The sequence below is a fragment of the Nicotiana tabacum genome, chromosome 23 (assembly GCF_000715075.1).
Source record: "Nicotiana tabacum cultivar K326 chromosome 23, ASM71507v2, whole genome shotgun sequence".
Classification (NCBI taxonomy): Eukaryota; Viridiplantae; Streptophyta; class Magnoliopsida; order Solanales; family Solanaceae; genus Nicotiana; species Nicotiana tabacum.
Window position 1 is genome coordinate 67,863,031 of NC_134102.1, and position 6,000 is coordinate 67,869,030.

Here is a 6,000-nt window from a genome sequence, read left to right on the forward strand (position 1 = left end):
ACCCGTGGCCCTTTTTGCGCAGGTGCGATCGCACCAGATATTAGCTGCCTCATGTTTTCTTCCAAGTCTGAACTCGATCCGTTACCCACCCGAAATCCACCCGAGGCCCTCGGGACCTCAATCAAATATACCAACACGTCCCATAACACGTTACAAACTTAGTCGAGCCTTCAAATCAAATCAAACAACGTCAAATTCATGAATCGCACCCCATTCCAAGCTTAGTAAACTTTAGAATTTTTAACTTCTACATTCGATGCTGAAACCTATCAAATCACGTCCGATTGACCTCAAATTTTGCACACAAGTCACATTTTACATTACGGGCCCACTCCAACTTCCGGAATCAGAATCCGATCCCGATATCAAAAAGTCCACTTCCGGTCAAACTTCTCAAAAACCTTCAAATTTCTAATTTTCTCCAAACGAGTCCAAAATGACATACGGACCTCCAAATCCACTTTCGGATGCGCTCCCAATAACGGAATCACCATACGGAGCTATTCCCAGACTCGGAATCCCAAACGGACATTGATAACATTGAAATGCACTTCAACCCAAATTTATGGAAATTCTTCCAAAATGCTAACTTCTACAATAGGTGCCGAAACGCTCCAGGTGTATCCAAAACCCTATCCGAATATACGCCCGAGTCCAAAATCATCATACGAACATGCTGGAACCTTCAAATCCCGATTCCGAGGTCGTTTACACTAAAATCCAATCTTAGTCAATTCTTCTAACTCAAAGCTTTCGAAATGAGAATTTTCTTTCCAAATCACCTCTGAACTTCCGAAATTTCAATTCCGACCACGCGTGCAAGTCATAATACCTGAAGCGAAGCTGTTCATGGCATCAAACCGCCGAACGACACGCTAGAGCTCAAAATGACCGGTCGGGTCATTACATTCTCTCCCACTTAAACATACGTTCGTCCTCGAACGTGCTAAGAACTGCTCTGGAGTTGTCTGAAATCACTGCTTAACACCTCGTGCACCTACACGTGCTACCACAACTCAGTTGAGCACACTGGCTTGATCAAATCTGAAAATTCCCCTTGTGTTTAGTCAAACTAGCATTAGATCCAAATTCCAACATCCGAAATCTTCTTCTAGGCCTGTTTCCAACATACGATCACTGTATCAATCACCACACGATGTACCAAAACATGACTGCATATCTTTGCTGAATTCACACCGTGCATTGCATAATTCACATGACAATAATAACATCCTCTGATAACAATAGCCGAAATTCCCCGAATCTGATGTTCACCATGCACCTCATGACATATATAAGTCTGGTTCCAACACTTGAAATACCTCCATGACGGAAGAGACGTGTAGAAATTCATTACCAACTCCCGAGTCAACAAATCATTGAATCTCCCCTCTTGACTAGAATCATCACCCCATTATGAACCGAATAATGGTGTTTGCTCTTTAATATGCTTCATATAATTTGATCGCATTGATCCCAAATCCAAAATTCTCGTCTCACCCAGTATAAGCTGCCCAGGCAATAAGCCACCTCAGGCAATAAGCCACCTCAGGCACTGCCAGAAGTCGCGTATGATGCCACAATGTGCCAATAGGCTACAAACCCGAATGTGATACCTAAGGAAAATGAAATCTAGAAAGGATTACTCAACCCGCGCAACTAATTAGACAACCGAAAAGGTGTTATGAACCTTTCCCAGAAAATGGAAAACAAAACACACGAAAATAGATATAGGGGACTGTAATCAATATCCCACTGTTGCGATGTGCAACCCGATTGTAACAACATACCTGTGGCGGCGTGCCACCCGATCTACATATAAAATCCACATAAAGAGATACTTACCGAGCAAGAATACTCATTACTACAAAATACCCGAATATCAGCCACAAGCACGCTAAGTGCATAATACCATCCCTGGGGAGACAGATAGCGCCATACACTACAAAATGCAAGAACAACTAAGGTAGGGTATATAATTTGAATCTCGAGAGCCATCCTGCTCACATAACACCATCGCTATGCGGAACCCCAACACATAAGAAATTTACCAATCTGTTTCACAACTCACACGGCACAATATAGTATTACATGAAATAGCCGACGACTAAATGACATCCAACGTCTGAATACTCCTCCATAAGGAGTGCTATGCTGAAATGAACACATCCGGCCTGACATAGAGCCTATATTCACATTTAAATCCATCCACAGACCTCGAGCCGATTCTGATCTCACCGTACTAGGATAATAACCTTTCAAGGGTTCATAATAACCCTTTTTCTCATAACACACAAGAACAACCATCACATCCGGAATAAACCTCCACAGTCCAAAACAAATGAACCGAGCGCCCTCCAGACATAAATATTTCAAATTAGCGATATTACAACCCTCTTCATACTGGGATTAAATCTTCAATCAGTCAAGTGACTACATGTCACATTTATACACTCTTCCCGTGGGACACGCTCCCACGACTTTCCGCACCGGGTAACAAGTCCGTACATCCATACCACCGGTCACAATAATGTTGTAAAGCATATCAAGAATTTGCAATCAGTATGCAAAGCCTTTTACACAAGACACCGATCTCAGGTGACGCAGAGACAATACCAACTTACTCTAACCATCTGAATCCTTTCCCGCTCATTCGAGCTCTTGACATTCTTGTCGACACAAAACTGCAACCTTGATCCTCAACTTCCGAATCCCATGCCAATCACTGCACTTAATCATACCAATGCGCAAGAGTACAAGAATTTCATCTTAACTTCCGAACTACTAATAGGGTAAATACTTTATCACATAGAAACCTTTTACTTAACTCATTCCAAGAGAACTATTGCAACACGCGACTGAATCCTCATATCCGCAAAAAATACCAACCTCAAGTAGTGGTTTAAACCACCATAACCCTTCCAGGATCCATCTGCACATAACATGCCATAATACTCGAAAGCCTCTAAATAAGATCAGTTACGGCGACCGTCAAACCTCGCACGTACTGTCACCAATCACATGAATAACCCAACACACTGAAGGAGCTGATCATTGCCATCACTATGCCGATTGAACCATTGCTAACCGAACCCGACTTCTAATTTACTCTGGATCTTCCTTAGAAATAACAACAACTCCTTTATCAATATAACAAACTTAATCTGCACTCATCCTGAGTGACCCCATCTCACGAGACCACATTGTCCCCAAAACCCACGAACCATCTCACATCCCCCTTGTGCGCACATCCGCATCTTCAACTGGTACACCCATTCTGATATTTCCTTTACGATTCCGAAGTTATTTTCTCCCATTCTTCCATTGCTACACCGCATACCTAAGATAACATAGAACACTCCAAGCCACTTTTATAATCCGCTGCAACAACTCAATACTTAACAATACTACGGACTCGAAATCCTTAGGCACCACACTTTAACTTTTGAATCCACTAGGACCGTTGTTGAGAGTCACCCACTCTGACTTGGTCCCGAATATAATCAAACTCCCAAGCTCCACTAGCACATGAACGCCCTTTCAAGAATCACCTGACTGAATCACTTTCCTTGTAAATCACCTTTACACGAAGCATAAATCCTGAATCTTCCCAAAACCTGAACATGAGTCAATAAGGCCTACTATAGCACACATTCCTCAATACTTTGCTCAAATTACCGCTGATGTTCTCTCTTACTTAGTCATAATATTCCACTAAGGCTGTCCAACGGGACGGGCCGTCCCGTCTCATCCCAATCCTGTCCCGCGTCCCGTCCCGTCCTGTCCTACTTAATTCTAAACAGGATGGGCCCATGTTAAACGGGACACATGATGGGACGGGATGGCCATTTCGTCCCGTTTGTCTCGTCCCGTTTCGTCCTGTCCCATCTCGCCTGTCTCGTCCCGTCCCGTCCCTAACTGTCCCGTCCCGTCCTGTCCCATCCCGTCCCGTCCCACCTGTCCCACGTCCTATTCTTTTTTGTGCATTATATACAAGAAACTTATAATCGTGCTTTTCAAGGTTTTCCTAAGACCACAGTTAGAAATGATGTTTTTAAATTTCAAACCGAATATCTTCAGTATATTCGTTGTGTATTTTTTCACTTAGATTGTAAAGTGTTTATCACATATGATGTAGGTCGTAGTCCTAATGGTTATGGTTATTTAACTGTTGCATGTCATTGGGTTGATCATCACTGAAACATGCAAAAACATATTATTGGTTATAAATTTGTTTATTCAAAACTCACTGGAGCATATATTGCAACTACTATTCTACAAATTGTTGATTTTTATGGACTAATTGATAAAATTTTAACTATCACCTTACATAATGCTTCTGCTAAGTGCTAACACAACTGTAACAACTATCTTAATGAAATTATTGCAAAATTAATCCAACTTATGCACCGACCATTAATGAAATGATTGCAAAATTTAAAAAGTATTTTTTCCCTATTCCCCAAGTTTATTTAATTTCTACTATAATTAACCCATCTTTAAAATTAAGAGATGCAAATGGACTTGTTCGTAAAATTTATGAGAATTTAGCAATTCAACAAAATGAACAACCATCTCTCGAAGACTGCCAAGCTAACATATATGCTTATGTTAGATCAATGTTTGATAAATATAAATCTATGAAAATAACAAGTGGTGAAACTAGGGAAGAAGAAGAATACTATGAGATACTTAGCACTGAGAGCTATGACGACATGGAACTCATGAAACATCAATCAACATTGCCAATTCCAGAACAATGTCCGAGAGAAATTATAGATAAGTTAACAACAAAGTTATATAGGAGCTTACAAATATTAGTATGATAATTTGTAATTGGCTACTAAGAGGACTAGTTCAAACAAAACCCTTCCTAGAAGGTGGTTGCGTAGATTAGGTGCTCTTCAAAAGAATTATATTTGTATGTGAGATTTGAAAGTTCTATTAATAAAATTAAAGCCTCCAAGCGTTAAATTTTTTTTATGAATTGTCTTACACTCTTACTTAGTTACTTAGTGGCTTGAAATTATCATAAATATATTATAACTCTATTATAAATTTATAATTACTAGAATATTTCATTAAAAGTCTTTTGTTTTAATATTTTATAATTCTTTACTTAGTTTCCTAATTTTTGTTTAATTTTTAAGTTTATTAAATAAGTCAAAAAACTAGCTGTTGCAAATTTTAAAAACTTAGTCATTGTCAAAAGAATAGCCGTTGCCAAACTCAATGCTTAAATATTTTTTTTAAAATGACACTTAAGGCCCGCGAACCCGTCCCGTACCGTCCCATCCCGTTTGTTAGCGGGATGGGATAGGCCTACCGTACGTCCCGTCCCGTCCCGTCTCGTCCCGTCTCATCCCGTTTGTTAGCGGGACGGGATGGGCCTACCGTTTCGTCCCGTTTGTCCCGTCCTGTTTTGTCCCGTCCCGCCACCATCCTGGCTAAATGTCATTCCGTCCCGTCCCATCCCGTTAATGTTTTTCCCGTCCCGTTAATGTTTTTCTCGTCCCGTCCCGTTGGACAGCCATATATCCCACCAATATGCCGATAACCAGAAATCTCACAATTAACCGACCATGCAATCAAACCGTAGGCGGTCGAACTCTCTCACTTAGCTTGAAGCTATCATTGCATAAATCTCTCTAGAACCCGCCAAGATTATTTCTTCATCGTTGAACTGATCTTGCACAACCAACTCGCCAAATTCCTCGAAATCCTTCCATTTGACCTTTTATGAACACTTTGAATCACTAACCACATTCACATAGTCGACCTCTTGCCGGATAACCAGTAGAATTCTTTCGTGACAGACCCATCAACACCACGCAAACCTACTCACAAGAGATAACTCAACTGTGAAAATTCCATGCTGACATCATCCAATGCCGCTGCACTAGGTACAATAACTACAAAATCAGTAACCCATCCTGGACCCGTGCTCATTCACCAGCTGTATAGGTCCGTTCACTCCTCATGGACATCAACTAAAGGTGC